An 18,914-nucleotide genomic window follows, 5' to 3' on the forward strand; every position below is an offset into this window, starting at 1 on the left:
TAAAGCACCTACTGTATAAGACAGGTTATGGGAATATAGGTGTATACTTGTTTAGCACGTATGTTTATCAAGAGCAGTGTGTTAACACTCTTTTTGTGTATCTAGGTGGTAGTTGCTAAGGTGGCAAAAAAACCCTATATGTGATATGGTAAGTTTGCAGATTGTATTAGGTTCCAAGCAGTGTTGTATGGTTAACACTGCATTTGAGGAATTAGGGCATGGAGATGCCTCATGTATATTGTATCCTTTATATACCAAAAGAAAAAACGCATCTGTGCTAGCCAGTGCAGTCTGTTGCCACAAGTGTTTTATGTGTCTATTACGCACCGCGCATGCGCTCATGAGTGGGGCCGTTCATAGCCCTCAGTTTGTTGTATAGACTCCGTCCGCGCATGCGTCAGAGCGGGCTTCTGTTGATACTGATCTGTGTGATCTGCGTACAGTGCAAGGTAGGTAAATCAATAGATAGGCAGGCGCTGTGTTCTATTGCGATCTTTGGAAATCTAGGAATGTATTCTAAATTTTTATGGGGTTCCCCGTGCATAGATGGAAAAAAGCCCCGCGTTGATCTTACGATACTAGGAGTTGCTACGCAATAAGTATTGGGCTGGTGTGTATTTTAATCACACAATCTTGCATGTGTTCTTGTTAGAACGGGGTTTTGCGCCGTGTTGTGTAATTTTTCTAGAGGGTAGTGTAGAAGATACTGTTGGCACTATTGGAGCGCCACATGCGCATGCGCCCGACAGGGCTTACACGAATGCTGTTCTGTGTGTCCTGCGTGTAGTGTGAGATAGGTAGATACACAAATAGACAAGCGGTGTATTTATATTGCGATCTTACACATATAGGAGTAGATGTTTTGGTAGTCTAACTTAAATTCCCTGTGCACACACAGAGATATGTCCTATGTTAATATATAATTATGGCAGCTGCATACGCAATGCGTGGTAGGCTGAAATGTGGTTGGTTCACGTAGTAGTGCAGATGTTCTTGTTAGAAAGGATCTTTTATATAGTGTAGTACAGTTCAAAGCAAGTGCTGCCCTGTGGCAGTACTGACACCTCTTTAAATGGGTGTATCATATAGGTAATAGTCTTTAAGCGTTCTCTATTTGAGCTGTTGCTGGAGGTAGCTGGCAGAATTTAATTACAAGTCGGCAAAAGACCCGACATGGCGCATGTTTCGTCACTTCCTGTGACTTCATCCGGGGTGGGCGTTACTGCGTTCCCTCTCGCTTATTTATACCCGGTGGTTACCATAGCGATCGTGGGACGCCTCATGCCGGTTAGTGGTGGTGCATAGGTACTGCATCCACTTCTGACCTTAGTAGTTTCATTTGACATATACAAGTGTATATTGGGTAGATGGATTCAACGATTTTATTATAGTGCTGGAGAGTATTTCAGAGGAAGGAATTAAAGACAAAACCCTCATTTATGCCAGATGGATAGTGGGTGTTAAGTAGATAGATCCATCTGGCCTCACGCTGCAGTAGTTTTTTGTCCCAGTTCCCCCTGCGAATGCTTGGGGGAATGTGGTCTATGCCCTGGAAGTTTAGTGTGTCCATTTTTCCTGCATGGTGGTCTCTAATGTGACGAGAAATGGGGGTGTCTAGCGCATTCCTTATAGATCCCATGTGCTCAAGGATGCGCCTTCGAAGTTCTCGCTTTGTTTTTCCCACATACTTTTTCCCGCATTGACACGTTATCAAATAGATGATTCCTCTGCTTTTGCAGTTGATGAAGTGTTTAACATTGAATGTTTTACTGTTGTCAGTATTAGTGAAGATCCTGCTTTCCTTCATGTGGCTGCATGCCTTGCAGTGGTGACACTTATATGAGCCTTTGATACTTAGCCATGTTGTGTTCTTTCTCTTGTTACTAGGTGTAAAGTGGCCGTGTACCAGGTGGTCCTTGATATTAGATGCTCGTCTCCAAACAATGGATGGATGACTCTTGAGGACCTTTCTGAGATCATCGTCATTAGTCAAAATGTGCCAATGGTTGGTAAGTATCTTGTTGATGTCCCTCATACGACGTAATTGCACAGATATATGGCATTCAAAGAAGAAAGTAAAAAGATGAGGGACAACTTCATAGCCAGGGGATACTCCAGACGTCAACTCAAAACTGCATATCATCGGGCCCTGAATACTCCACGCATTGAATTATTAAAACCGAAAACACCTGAAGAGAGTAACAAGATGAGTGAAATCAGATGCATAGCCACTTACCATGATCAGTGGAGGGACATCAACAAGATACTTACCAACCATTGGCACATTTTGACTAATGACGATGATCTCAGAAAGGTCCTCAAGAGTCATCCATCCATTGTTTGGAGACGAGCATCTAATATCAAGGACCACCTGGTACACGGCCACTTTACACCTAGTAACAAGAGAAAGAACACAACATGGCTAAGTATCAAAGGCTCGTATAAGTGTCACCACTGCAAGGCATGCAGCCACATGAAGGAAAGCAGGATCTTCACTAATACTGACAACAGTAAAACATTCAATGTTAAACACTTCATCAACTGCAAAAGCAGAGGAATCATCTATTTGATAACGTGTCAATGCGGGAAAAAGTATGTGGGAAAAACAAAGCGAGAACTTCGAAGGCGCATCCTTGAGCACATGGGATCTATAAGGAATGCGCTAGACACCCCCATTTCTCGTCACATTAGAGACCACCATGCAGGAAAAATGGACACACTAAACTTCCAGGGCATAGACCACATTCCCCCAAGCATTCGCAGGGGGAACTGGGACAAAAAACTACTGCAGCGTGAGGCCAGATGGATCTATCTACTTAACACCCACTATCCATCTGGCATAAATGAGGGTTTTGTCTTTAATTCCTTCCTCTGAAATACTCTCCAGCACTATAATAAAATCGTTGAATCCATCTACCCAATATACACTTGTATATGTCAAATGAAATTACTAAGGTCAGAAGTGGATGCAGTACCTATGCACCACCACTAACCGGCATGAGGCGTCCCACGATCGCTATGGTAACCACCGGGTATAAATAAGCGAGAGGGAACGCAGTAACGCCCACCCCGGATGAAGTCACAGGAAGTGACGAAACATGCGCCATGTCGGGTCTTTTGCCGACTTGTAATTAAACTCTGCCAGCTACCTCCAGCAACAGCTCAAATAGAGAACGCTTAAAGACTATTACCTATATGATACACCCATTTAAAGAGGTGTCAGTACTGCCACAGGGCAGCACTTGCTTTGAACTGTACTACACTATATAAAAGATTCTTTCTAACAAGAACATCTGCACTACTACGTGAACCAACCACATTTCAGCCTACCATGCATTGCGTATGCAGCTGCCATAATTATATATTAACATAGGACATATCTCTGTGTGTGCACAGGGAATTTAAGTTAGACTACCAAAACATCTACTCCTATATGTGTAAGATCGCAATATAAATACACCGCTTGTCTATTTGTGTATCTACCTATCTCACACTACACGCAGGACACACAGAACAGCATTCGTGTAAGCCCTGTCGGGCGCATGCGCATGTGGTGCTCCAATAGTGCCAACAGTATCTTCTACACTACCCTCTAGAAAAATTACACAACACGGCGCAAAACCCCGTTCTTACAAGAACACATGCAAGATTGTGTGATTAAAATACACACCAGCCCAATACTTATTGCGTAGCAACTCCTAGTATCGTAAGATCAACGCGGGGCTTTTTTCCATCTATGCACGGGGAACCCCATAAAAATTTAGAATACATTCCTAGATTTCCAAAGATCGCAATAGAACACAGTGCCTGCCTATCTATTGATTTACCTACCTTGCACTGTACGCAGATCACGCAGATCAGTATCAATAGAAGCCCGTTCTGACGCATGCGCGGACGGAGTCTATACAACAAACTGAGGGCTATGAACGGCCCCACTCATGAGCGCATGCGCGGTGCGTAATAGACACATAAAACACTTGTGGCAACAGACTGCACTGGCTAGCACAGATGCGTTTTTTCTTTTGGTATATAAAGGATACAATATACATGAGGCATCTCCATGCCCTAATTCCTCAAATGCAGTGTTAACCATACAACACTGCTTGGAACCTAATACAATCTGCAAATTTACCATATCACATATAGGGTTTTTTTGCCACCTTAGCAACTACCACCTAGATACACAAAAAGAGTGTTAACACACTGCTCTTGATAAACATACGTGCTAAACAAGTATACACCTATATTCCCATAACCTGTCTTATACAGTAGGTGCTTTACAAACAACCCCCTGCGACTTTGTACCATCAGCCAACTAGGGCACGTTCTCCTATGCTAAAATACAGCAACATATATTAAACAGGGATACAGGGAACAGATTCCTACAGTGGAACTTTGGTCATATGTGATAAAGAACACAACCCTCCCAAACGAGGGATCAGATGACAATACCCCAAACCAAAAATAACTGAAGGATATATATCCATCCATCTATATATACCAAGGTTATTTTAAAACCCCAAAAAAAGCACACGGGTTGTAGAAGCATAGAAAGATAAAACAAATATATATATAACAAAAGGGCGTATCTATTCCTTATAGAGCAATACATAGACAATAAAGGAGAGGCATGGCAGAGACCAAATAGACTATAGGTGTCTATCTTTTATTTCGAGTATATAGATTCACACTATATACTGTTTTAACTACACGTTTGACACACCAGTATGAAATAAAGTTAACTTCACCCACCACATTCACCCCTGACCGTATATACTATAAAGGTCTGCGGTGCGCCTACGAAAGGGATTTCTTTGGTGTATCCTCTTTGATACACTTCTCCAGCTATTCTAACCCATCCCTAGGCAGCACGCTTTGTCCAACAAGGGGTTTAAGAGCGAGGCTTCCTCCACCGTAGCATCAATTTTCCCAGTCCTATAAGTTTTCATTGGATCTCTTTTTGCAGAGGCTAACTTTTGCTTTGTTACTGCTTATAATCTTTTTGCATCTACACATCATACTCAGCTTCGTTATCGTGAAGACTCGTGTTTTTTCAACTCAATTCTATAATAAAAACCAAAGAAGTAAATCTCTCTATAACATCTAATAATTGTACATTCTCTCCTTCCAGTGAAAAAGTCCCATCATGTTTAAAACGGGAGGTTGTAGCACATAATTAAACACAATATTCCTGCATGCAGTTTGAGCAGAGCTGGGGATTCCAAGCAGATCCAATTGAGGGACTTTTAATAGGTATATGCTGCCATCCTGTCAAATAAGAAATCTTATTTAGATTGTTGGCATTATATATTTAAATCCTCTGTAAATTAAAATGATGAAAATCCTTCCCAGACTGACCCATAATTTCAGCACATTGCCAGAAAATCGCTTCCAGTATCCAATCAAACTCTGGTTTCTTTATTTAATCTGCCATCCGCACTGACAGTTTGGAAGTTAGGGCTGATGATTCCACAATGAGTTGATTCTTTTGTCTACTATAATTTTGTTCCATTATAATGTAAAACATGATGCTAGATTTAGCATTCAACATTGATCCAAGTGAGGCCATATGACACATTGGGTAAGCAGATGGCAGCAGAGTTACAGAAATCCAAATGGCCCTACAGCAAAAACTGTAATACATGCTGTGGAACCAGAAAACCAGGAAACATGTTCTCCGTTGTAATTCATTGGGAAGGTTGGTAATAGTTTCCCTGATTACATTATTTGTGAGCTTTTTACAGGCATTATTAAAGTAATTTTTTCTACTGGGAAGCAACTTTGTTTGTAAGTAAACAACTTGTACTCATTATAATTTTTCTTAAACTACTAAGGAAACACCCCCTCAGCCAAAAATCGGGGTGTTTCCTTAGGTTCCCCAGTTACTCATGATGCTCCTTACTGCTGTGAGCACATGTGATAGACGCGAGGCGATGACGTCATCGGTTCCTCGCCGGAGATGGCTGCAGTCACACAGGTGTTTGCAGTTTTGGTTTTAATTGTGTAGTTAGTTATGGGTATATATAGGTGGTGATGGTTATTTGTGTTGAGCACTCCCTTGCTAAAGGTCCTGTTCCTAGGACCGAAACGTTGGTGTATGTGCCTCCTATTTAATACAATTCTTTTTGTTAACAAGTGTGCTGTCTCTTCCTTGCTGTGTTTACTCTGGATTCTCTGGACTCTCTGGTCTGCCTGGTAAGGAGCCTTTGATTATATATATATATATATATTTTTTCCCGTTAGTTAAGTTATGGTGGGTAAAAAAAAGTGACTAAAACCCTCCACAGTAAAGCATATAGCAAATGGAAATATTACTGTCTGCTAACTTGCATGTCTTAGACAGGTTTGCAGCCCTGCCTTTCACCATTGTTATCCAGCTTACAGTGCTTCCACTGCAGCAAGGGATTCTGGGAAGTGACATGCAAATGAGCACACAGTGCCACCTTTTGCTTCAAAAACATATAACATGGTCCCCTAAAGCTTATGCTTGCTGCATTTCACAGCTTTTGAGCATAGCCTGGGTTACGATGCATAGCCAGTAAACCACCCACAGACAGCTTTTTTTGACACACACACACACATATATATATATATATATATATAGAGACAAAAAAAAAGAGAGAGAGCGCACGCCCCATAGCATAATACTGCATAAAATTTATTAAAACAAGGAAGGGGATGGGAAATGGGGGGGGATAGGAATCGCACTCACAGGATGCAAATGGTTAAAAGGCAATTTGTGATTATATCACCACCATCCGGTTCTGGATACTGCAACACGTCTCCGTGGACTCCTTCAGGGCTGCCAGACACGATCACCAGGGACCAGATGTTAAAGGCTCCGTTCGCTGTCTGTGTAGAGTCCAAAACTCCAGCTCACACTTCCAATGGCCGCCGATCGTATTCCCACGCTTGGTGTAGGCTGCTGCGCGTGCGCGGCGTCGTCGTGATGACGTAATCGCGCTCTCAGTACCCTAACGCGTTTCGTCACCTGACCGGTAACTTTCTCAAAGGGCTGATGTAGAAAGTAATCAAGTCCTGCCCTTAAATAACCAGTCCGTTGCCAGGCAACCCGTGATCGGGTGATTAATACAACCTGTGGTGGTATTAAATGAAGCTAATACATAACATATATGCTAATTATATAGAGGACTAGTTTTCTAAGGGCTGATAGGGACTAATGCACTTCAGGAATGAGCATAAAATAATTACAAATGTGCAATTACAACACAATAATATACAATAATGAACAATAATATGGGAACAGAAAGGATATCATGACATTATTTTTTAAAACACTAACAATAAAATTCAAACATTTTGACACCATATATATTCATCAATCATTGTACTGCAATGTATATTTCCAAACATTATTCTCAAACTATATTTGATGGTTCCCCATTAGGAAAATCCACAAGATAAATGTTTCACAAGATGTATTCAAAATTTATTTTTCACACTCTCCATAGGTGTGAATAACTATACCATACATTGCACTACATGATCAACATATAAAAGCAAGATCCCTCTGCACTCGCTTCCTAGAGCACAGGAGGAGTGTCATTAAGGGACTAAATACAAACAGCATTTCCCGACACTATAAAATTATACATAACCAGGACCCAAAATGTATGTCAATCATGGGCCTGGAGTTCATCTCTCCCTGTGCTCTGGGGGGCGATCGATACAAGATCTTGTGCAGACAGGAGACTTATTGGATCCACCAGTTGGGGACTCTCACCCCTGGTGGACTCAATGAGTGTCTGGATGCTAGTACACTGGTTTGATCTCCTGAAATCTTGGACTCTCCTCGCTCTCCTCAAAGGAACCTAGGTATGGTTCCCACCTGCGGTCCTCTTTTTTCCACACTCCTCAATAGTTCACTTTCCCTCCCTCCCTTCCCATTCCCATATTTCCCTCCCCTGAGCCCTCCTTCCCATCCCTTCATCATCCTTCATTTTTTCACAATACCCATCTATTCATTCTTATCTTTTTATTCACTCCCTATAATATTTGAAGAGGCGTTTAAAATTATTTTCCCCCATTCTTCATTTCATTTTCATATTTATATTTTCTATTTTTAATTTTTAATTTAGTTTTCCCAACTATAATATAAATTTTATATATATTTGTTTATATAGAAAATTCTTTATAGTAGGAGTTCCTATGCACTATACATAAATTTAGTCCACAATTATTAATATTCATACCTTGTCCTCCCTCTCTTCAGCTCTCTATTAACCTATTGTATTTTTACAGGGGTTTAATTGTGACTATTAAAGGTCATTCTTTCCCTGTCTCTGTGGAAATAAGTTAATCCAATTTCTATATCCTATAGTATTTGAGGCACTAAGTGTAATAAATTGAATACCAAGGAACAAATATAATATGTTTGTATTTTTAGTATACAGAGATATGTAAGGGATATACAGATATAATCTATTAACCCAAAAGGGAATATATCACTTTTTAATATACATCAATTTTTTTTCTCTATATACATTCATGCCTTATATAGACTATGGGTCTTAAATCCTTCTCTATGTATATATGGATATGGAATTGGAATATATGGGTAATTTTGTTCTGTTTATGATGTAGATCAGTTAGATCTGAATTTATTGTTTTAATTAATGTAATCTTGCTTTTATATGTTGATCATGTAGTGCAATGTATGGTATAGTTATTCACACCTATGGAGAGTGTGAAAAATAAATTTTGAATACATCTTGTGAAACATTTATCTTGTGGATTTTCCTAATGGGGAACCATCAAATATAGTTTGAGAATAATGTTTGGAAATATACATTGCAGTACAATGATTGATGAATATATATGGTGTCAAAATGTTTGAATTTTATTGTTAGTGTTTTAAAAAATAATGTCATGATATCCTTTCTGTTCCCATATTATTGTTCATTATTGTATATTATTGTGTTGTAATTGCACATTTGTAATTATTTTATGCTCATTCCTGAAGTGCATTAGTCCCTATCAGCCCTTAGAAAACTAGTCCTCTATATAATTAGCATATATGTTATGTATTAGCTTCATTTAATACCACCACAGGTTGTATTAATCACCCGATCACGGGTTGCCTGGCAACGGACTGGTTATTTAAGGGCAGGACTTGATTACTTTCTACATCAGCCCTTTGAGAAAGTTACCGGTCAGGTGACGAAACGCGTTAGGGTACTGAGAGCGCGATTACGTCATCACGACGACGACGCGCACGCGCAGCAGCCTACACCAAGCGCGGGAATACGATCGGCGGCCATTGGAAGTGTGAGCTGGAGTTTTGGACTCTACACAGACAGCGAACGGAGCCTTTAACATCTGGTCCCTGGTGATCGTGTCTGGCAGCCCTGAAGGAGTCCACGGAGACGTGTTGCAGTATCCAGAACCGGATGGTGGTGATATAATCACAAATTGCCTTTTAACCATTTGCATCCTGTGAGTGCGATTCCTATCCCCCCCCATTTCCCATCCCCTTCCTTGTTTTAATAAATTTTATGCAGTATTATGCTATGGGGCGTGCGCTCTCTCTCTTTTTTTGTCTGTAGATATCTGTGGAGTTGGTTTACCCTGTGTGAGAGCAGCCTAAAGACCCCTTTCAACATCAGACATCCTATCATCATGGACTAATTATGGAAGGACTGGTTGGAGTTTTTTGATTTTTGTGTCTTTCTTTTTCTCTTTTTTGAGCACGTTCATGCACTGTTTTGTACACTTTTATTGGTTGTGTTGTATCAATATGCACTAAGGTCACATTAGTGAAATTGAGATATTAACCCTTTCATACATCATTCACTTTACACAACTTTTTATTCATTAACTATAGTCATATTTAATTTATTATATCACTATTATATTTTTATTTTTTGGCGCCACACTTTTTTGTTTTTTATATATATATATATATATATATATATATATATATATATATATATATATATATATATGTTTATATACTTAGTTAAGTTATGGTGGGTAAAAAAAATGATAAAAACCCTCCACAGCAAAGCATATAGCAAATGGAAATATTACTATATGCTCATTTGCATGTCTTAGACAGGTCTGCAACCCCACCTTTCACCATTATCACCCAGCACACAGCACTTCCACTGCAGCAAGGGATTATGGGAAATAACATGCAAATGAGCACACAGTGCCACCTTTTGCTTCAAAACCATAAAGATGGTCCCCTATAGGCTTAAGCTTGCTGCATGGTCACAACTTTGACCACAGTCAGGGTTAAGATGCATAGCCAGCAAACCCCCCCACAGACAGACTGTTTCGACCTTAATAGGTCTCCTCAGTGTGGGTTTGGTTATACTGGCTATGAAAAAATGAAGCAAGGCATACACATTTGACTCTAGAATATTTTGGTATACAGAGTAGTTCATGGTCGACTCAATGACTGCAAGGTTCCCAGGTCCTGTGGCTGCAAAACAAGCCCAAATCATCACCCTTCCACCACCGTGCTTGACAGTTGGTATGAGGTATTTGTGCTGATATGCTGTTCAGATGCAACGTTGCAAACCTAAGCCGTGCTGCCATGTTCTTTTTAGAGCGAAGAGTCTTTCTCCTGGCAACCCTTCCAAACAAATCATACTTGTTCAGCCTTTTTCTAATTGTACTGTCATGAACTTTAACATTTAACATGCTAACTGAGGCCTGTAGAGTCTGAGATTGTAACGCGTAGCTCACCACAAACCAGACGCGACCGCAAGGTAGGGAATTGTATAAACGCCAACCCACAACCGCGAGGGCACCCCTAGAGTGTAGATTGGTCTTGCAAGCCGGGACAGGAGTATAGAAGGTAGAGTCGTCGTTTATACTTGCCGGTTCTGGATTGGAAAGTAGCGGATTGTTGGGGTACTTTGCCATGGTCAGGATTGGAGAGTAGTCGTTGCGAGGATAGCCGAGGTCAGGAGTAGAGAGTTCAGAATGGTCGTACGTAAGCCAGGTCAGGAGAGGAGAGATGCAGAGTCCAATCATTTAGCAGGGGTCAGGCAGCAGCAGGAACAAGGCAGAATGCAGCAAGGCACAAGGCAGGATGCAGCAAGGCACAAGGCAGTTATGCAGCAAGGTACAGCGTCACTCAAGGTTATGCTCAGCAAAGAATGAATGAACAAGGCAGTTATTTAAGGAGACATCAACCAATGAAGAGCAGAAGAGGGGAATCCTATAGGCTGCTGGGTCACACAGGTGTGCCCTATGACACAGCCAATTTAGAAGCGGAGGCAGAGCTACGCCTTGCGCGCGTCGCCGACGTGGAAGACTGGCGACCTAGTTGCGCGTCACTTGTGCACTGCGCATGTCCCTTTGCAGAGCGTGCCCAAGTTGTGGAGGTGGTACTGAGCGCGTTCTGATCCGTGCACGTCACTGGGGTCAGGGGGTGGAGTCCGGTGTGCGCGTCACTCCCGCGCCGGGCCTGCCTGTCACAGGAGCGGGGGCGGAGACTGGGAAGGAGGTTAGAGGGGAGGCTGGGTGAACAAACGTGCCGCATGCCTGTGCTGAAGCGGGGCCTGAAGATGGGGCTCACGGAGGACAGACTGACTGTGCGTAGTCCGCGCGCGCGTAACAGGACCATGAGATCGCGCATCCTGGACGTCTGTTGTAGCAGGGGTTCTCAGGTGAGGAGATTGTCTCCAGCCGCCAGAATGGCGAATCCTCACAGAATTGTAAATCTTTTTTTTTTGCAATTTCTCTGAGCATTGCACGGTCTGACCTTGGAGTGAATTTGCTGGGATGTCCACTCCTAGGAAGATTGGCAACTGTCTTGAATGTTTTCTACTTTTGAATAATCTTTCTCACTGTAAAATGATGGACTTTAAATTGTTTGGAAATGGCCTTATAACCCTTCACAGATTGATGGGCAGCAACAATTTCTTCTCTAAGATCATTGCTGATGTCTTTCCTCCTTGGCATTGTGTTAACACACACCTGAATGCTCCAGACCAGCAAACTGCTAAAACTTCGGCTTTTATAGAGGTGGTCACACTTGCTGATGATCAATTAATCAAGGGCATTTGATTAGCAGCACCTGTCTGCTACTTAGCATCTTAATTGCTATGGAAGCAGTAAGGGTGTACAGTACTTCGTTTTTCACACATAGCTTCTTTATTTTGGCTTTATTTTTGTTAAATAAATCATGACACGGTGTAATATGTCATGTGTTGTTGTTCATCTGAGGTTGCATTTACCTAATTTGTAGACCTGCTAAGGAACAGAGGATTGTTATTGTCCTGATATGTAAAACCATAGGATTCAAAGAGGGTGTACTTTCTTTTTCACACAACTGTGTATATATATATATATATATATATACAGTGTTCGACAAACCTATACATTTGCTCGCCCCAGGCGAGTGGATTTAACCCCCGGGCGAGTAAATATTGGCCCAAGCAGCACACGTTTGGTACTAGGTGGCGAGTAGATTTTTTGGTGATTTGTCAACCACTGTGTATATATATATATATATATATATATATATATATATATATATATATATATACTTTACCAGAGCTTGGCCCCCTGCAGAAGCACTTACCACAATTCCCCCCATCTGTCTCTGTACGTTCCGCCTACATACCAATTAGATTGTAAGCTCCTCAGAGCAGGGACTTCTCTTCCTAAATGTTACGTTTATGTCTGAAGCACTTATTCCAATGACCTGTTATTTATATTATTTCTTATTTATATGATTACCATGTGTATTACTACTGTGAAGCGCTATGTACATCAATGACGCTATACAAATAAAGGCATACAATACAATACAATACAATACCATTCAGCAGAACAGCAATTAAAGGGGCAGCACTCACAGGTAAGTATCCAATAAAGGGTATTAGAACAGACATACACAGAACCAACGTTTCGATCCCGGAGAGGGATCTTCAAGGGGGGGAGGGGGTGGTGCAATGAGCTCCCTGTCCTGAGTGACTTTTATACCCAAAACCCCAGTATCCAAATCACCATAAAGCACTCAACAATCAAACAATCAATGGCATCCATGTGGTGTGTCTCTTGTTTACTCCATTCAGCAGAAGGCGGCCATTTTGGAAAACGGGCGCATACCAGCTGTCCCAATTACAGCTGATTGTGCAAAGCTTGTCATGGTAATGCCATGTGTAGGAGTGTTCTATATAATCCCATCTGTGATTGGGACAGCTGGTATACTCCCGTTTTCCAAAATGGCCGCCTTCTGCTGAATGGAGTAAACAAGAGACACACCACATGGATGCCATTGATTGTTTGATTGTTTGAATGTTGATTGCTTTCTGGTTATTTGGACACTGGGATTTTGGGTATAAAAGTCACTCTAGGCAGGGGTCTCACCGATGGGGGACCGGTGAGCAATGCTCTGCTTGACCTCCTAGTGGAATCTAGGCAGGGGGCACAGTAGAGCAGGTTGAGATAGGGTCTCAGCTCAGTGTACAGCAGAAAGTACAGGCAAAAGCTATGTTAGAGCAGCATAGGTTTCTGTTCACGGACAAGCCGGGCAGAACACATATCACAGATCACCCAGTGCTCACCGGTGATCTGAGACCTCTGCATAAGAATGCGTACACGGTATCAGCAGAGGTAAAGGGTAGCGTAGACAAGGAAGTAGAAGAGATGCTGGCCCTAGTGGTAATTGAAACGTCCCAGAGCCCTTGGGCTTGTCCGGTAGTCCTAGTGCCTAAGAAGGACGGGACCACCCGGTTCTGTGTGGACTACCAGCAGCTCAATGCGGGAACGGTGTCAGATGCTTATGCCATGCCCCGCATGGATGAGCTGTTAGATGAGCTTACTGAGACAAAGTATCTGACTACCATGGATTTGTGCAAAGGGTATTGGCAGACCCCTCTGCCCCAGGAGGCTAGGGAGACACAGGGTGGGGGAAGGGCACATCAAACCAGAGCCAGCAAAGGTGGAATCTATAATGCAGTGGCCGGTACCTAGGACCAAAAAGCAGGTCATGGCTTTTTTAGGCACCGCAGGCTATTATAGGAAGATTGTGCCCCAGTATAGTGCCCTGGCTAAACCCCTGACTGAAGCCAGCGCTGGCCAGTGCTCCTATCCTGGCTGCTCCAGACTACTCAAAAAAGTTTCTGATGCAGACCGATGCTTCTGACTTTGGGATCGGTGCTGTACTCAGCCAAGTGGGGGCGGAGAGCATCTTGTGGTGTACCTGAGCAGAAAACTGCTGCCCAGGGAAGTGGCTTATGCCACTATTGAAAAGGAGTGTTTGGCTATTGTGTGGGCTTTTCGCAAGCTTCAGACCTAGCTGTATGGCTAGACATTCACGGTGATCACTGATCCCAACCCTCTGAGTTGGCTACAAAGTGTGTCCAGAGAAAATGGCAAGCTGCTTCACTGGAGTCTTACTCTGCAAGAATTTGACGTTTCTATCAAACACAAAAAATGCAGTCCCAGTGAGCCAACCGCCTCAAGAGGTGTGAGGCTAGTTAAACCACCGGGCGAGGAGCTTGTAACAGGTCCCGCCTTTCGGACGTGTCACACAACAATATCGGGTGCAGGCCACCCGAACACCTTGCTCATCATGGCATCACGGCGCTTGGTCCCGCTTGCGACGTGCCCGCCTCACATCATGCCCCCTCTGCGCTGCAGGTAATCTCAAGAAAGGTATCAGCTGCCTCTCACCTGCAGCCAATCTTGCTTCCTCCTATCGGCTGGTATCCTATCTGTGACGTCACTCTCCTGCTGCCCCCTGATTGGTTCCTACCTCCTTTTTACCCTGTCTGTTTCTGTGCAAGTTGCTGAGCATAAACTGTTTATGTATTATGCTCGCTGCTTCCTGGTTTTGCCTGTTCCTGTGCCTTGCCTGATCTGTGTTGTGACCCCTGCTCGTACCTGGACCCAAATCTTCTATACCCCTGGACTTCGGCTTGTTTTTTGGACCCCCGCGCTCTCCTCTCCTTGACCATGGCTCACGGATAACGACCACTCTCCTCTCTCCAACCCCGGACCACGACAAGTACCCCGACCTACTCGAACTCTCCTACCCTGACCCGGCTACATGACACTGACTCTGCACTCCGGACATGGTCCCGTGGTTTTAGAGCAGCGGTTATATACATCCCCACCTCAGCCCCGCAGTCTAGTCCAGTTTGTGGTGAGCGCACATTCCACAAGCAGAGATTGCGGGGCTTGGAGTTTCAGGGTGGGTTTTGCTGAGAAAGTCTTGTCAGATTGTGGCTATGTAGCGGGGTCCCTGAGTTACGGAATACCCCAAAGATGTAGCCAAGAATCAGGTAAGATTCTCGGATACATTGAAGCACAGCGCTCCGGTCACAATCCTACCCTGGAAACATTCTTGCGACTCACCGCTACGGTTCCCTGCTTCAGCACAGATCAGAAACGTAAAAAGGGCATCGGGGATCAAGGTATCCCCAGAATGGTACAGGGGTCTCTAGCATAAGGGGGGATGCCCAGTTCATTCCCAGTCACCCTGAACCTGGTATAGGGGTTCAGGGGGTGCTCCAACTATGTGATAAAGCTGCAAGGTTTTTATTTGTGTCTAAAGTCTAAAGTCTAAAGTCAGGTTTCTATAGTGTGGCAGGGATGAGGCTAGTAAGAGTAGAAAGTATATAATCGTATTCCATTATTTTTAGCACAAGATACAGGGAAGAAGTATATTTTATTAAAGGTTTATATTTAATAGGTATATGTACCTATAACCTGTATATGAACTGTGGGATTTCCAAGTCCTGGGTTCTGAAAGACTAGATGGCTACCAAGCTTGGTGCCACTGAGTCTGCTCAGGTCCTGGAGTTGAAAACCTCAGCGATGCCAAGGTGTTGAAACAGGAGGATAACTGCAGTTATACTTGAGTACCCACATCCTGGTCTAACAAAGGGCAATCAGGCAACCATTTTCCCAACCCCAGACTTTGCGAAGCCTGGACCAGCAAGTGGTTCAATATGCTAAGAGGCAGATGTGCCAGGTTTGCGCCTGCCCCTTAGCAGAATTGAAATCGGTGCCCGCCTGGCTTCAGTATACCGGCAAATTGATTATAGGCTGGCGGAGGAATTCCCACGCGCTGATTGGCTGTAGTAGTTTGTGAATGGGACTCCAAAACCTATAAGAAAACTTGCAGCCAATCAGGACAGCAGATTCTAAGCGCCAAACCATCAGCAGCAAATTTAAAGATGCTCTGGAAGAAATAGATGGGAGCCGGATTCTAAGATTTCAACTCAAGACATTTTCTAAGTCCCACTTTTCAGGGGCCAAGTTCTGAAAATGTAACGTAGTGATCGGGGTTGGGATTGCATGACAAATTGCGTTCCAGGACTTTTGTGAGTACCACCTAGTCATTGGAAAGGACTTGTACAGACGTTGTTTGTTAGCATTTCGTTCTAGAAAAGTTTAGTTTGTTTGCCTAGATCCCAGTAAGTGTGTTTTTCCTTGCAAATTGTGATCCAGTGTGTGTATGTCTTTTCGTGGAATAAATTGCCATTTATTTTACCACCTTGTCTTGCTCAATCATATGATCCCAGTATAGAAGGTGTTAATATCCCTGGTCTCCCGTGACAGCATCACAATATATATATATATGGATATATTAATCCTCTCACAGCCCCTCCCTTCATCCTCCCTCCCTGTCATTCTCACCCTCACAGGACAGCCAGAGAAAACACACACCTCTCTCTGCTCCATGCTTTTCTTGCGCTCTTTGGCCCCACCCCAGGTTCCTGCTACCTCCTCCTCATTGGCTGCATTACACAGCAGTAGCCAAAACAGGATGGAGGAAGCTGGCCAGCCTCCTAGCAGCAGCTGCCCTTCTCTCTCCCTTCTCAGGATCGCAGAGGAGAGCGAGAGTCTGAGGTCTGTGCAGAGAACTTGTGCCCCCTTCTGCTGCCCCAGTCTGTACATGTGCAGTATGCTACTTCCGTTTCATAGGAAGTCACAACTCAACCAATTTTACCCTATGAGATTTTCCAATGAGCTACCATCAGCTAAGAAGTTTCACTTCAAAATACAACGCTCCCTCTACCCCTCCAACACATACAGTGAAATAATGGGGAAAATTCCCATTATCCAGATATGAATAAAAGCACATATGTGCATTAAAATAAAACATTAGCCATCCAGCATAAAGTAAATTAAATGTGTACTTTCCCCTGCCAGGATGAAGGCTGTCCTCTGCCTCTTCCATGGGCAGCAACATTAAAATTTAAAAAACGAACTACTGGCCACTAACCCCAGTTAGTAACCACTATCGGATTGGTGTTTATATGTGTGATGCCTTTTTCCTTTTTTGGAATGTTGTGTTGTCATCAAAAATGGAGCGCGGCATGCTACCTGATTGGCTATCTTTCCTCCGTTTTTGATGATGTCACATCACCCAAAAAAAGGAAAGGCATCACATGGTATATACACCAATCCAATTGGATGATGTATCATGTGTTGGCATCCATTTTTTTTCTGAAGTTACAGTACATCATCTTAAAGGGAGGGAAGCATATGCTACCTGATTGCCTGGCTTCCCTCTCTTTAAGATGACGTCACATCATAAAAAAAAAGGAAGACATCACATGGTCTGTCCACCAATCGGATTGGTGGGTGCTATCTTTGTCAGTCAAATGTGACGTCACAGGCCATATATAAGGCCTGTCATGTCTCATTTGACCCCAAGAAGCCATCAGATAAAAATCTCCGCTATCAATTGGATTACAAACAAGACAAGAAAGAAGAAAAGAAGGAAGAAAAGAAGAAAGGAAAGAAGAAAGAATTTACCGGAGATGTCTCTGCAATCAACTGAGGATTATGGGCTTCTGCGCATCATGGTGATGAGGAGCATTGCGTTGTGGGTCAAGTTGGTGTCGCAGTTTGATGAGGAATGGTGAATTTTTATCCCAGGAAAGGTAACAAACACATTGATTTGATTTTATTGGTGTATCTTTTTTTAGGACGAACTTGCCATTCACGGTCTAAGGATGGCAAAGCATAAATCATTTCCAAAAAAGTAGTATACAGTAAATAAAAATACCACATGTGGTGCATTTTCATCTCTCAGACAGGTCAGCAACCCAGTCTTTCCCCATTATCGCTTTGCAAATAGTGCTTCTACTTCAGACAGGGATTCTGGGTAATGACATGCAAATGTCCAGTGTGTCACTCTTTACTTCTTAATTCATTTTAACATGGACCCTATAAGCTTATGTCTGCCGTATTACACAGCACACACAAAAGTAGCCAAACCTTTGCTATAGCATGGTCAATTTAGTTTAGCTTAGCCAACTAGACTGTTAAATTCTTTACAAAAAGCTATTTCCAGTTTGCTAAGTGGGACTTTCAGGTACAGTGACCATTTTCCTTGGTTTTATTATCATGGGATAGCACAAGACAAATTGCTTGATTTGTTTCAATTAGCTATCACGATTGGGGGATTTATCCGCAAATGTGGACTCTACATTAACCATTATTGTGTAGTAATAATGCAAGTGTTAAGGTAACTCAAACATGAAAAATGATAGTGAGCATTACGGTTACCCTGTAAGCAAAGAAAAGACTCTCATGCTCCCATAGTGTGGTCACATTTTATTGAGACAGATCTCAATAAACTCAATGCACACAAGAGCACTCAAAGAGTTAAAAGTGTATCAAGGTTAAAACAAATATTAAATTCAACAATATAAATGACTAGATTATGTCTTTGGATTTGTTATGTTTTTTTAACCTTAAACACTATGAACTATTTGTGTGCTCTTGATGCACCAAGACCTTAGAGATCGATCTCAATAGAATTTGATAACACTGTGGGAGCATTACAGATTTCTATCATGAATGTGGGTACAATCCAATGAAGCAGCAGCTCACCCAGCAAACAAGTTTGGCGATCTATTGGGCCACTATGGACATCTGACCCATCAGGATTCAAGTCACTAATCGTTCTC

The sequence above is a fragment of the Ascaphus truei genome, chromosome 11 (genome assembly GCF_040206685.1).
Source record: "Ascaphus truei isolate aAscTru1 chromosome 11, aAscTru1.hap1, whole genome shotgun sequence".
NCBI classification, from domain to species: Eukaryota; Metazoa; Chordata; class Amphibia; order Anura; family Ascaphidae; genus Ascaphus; species Ascaphus truei.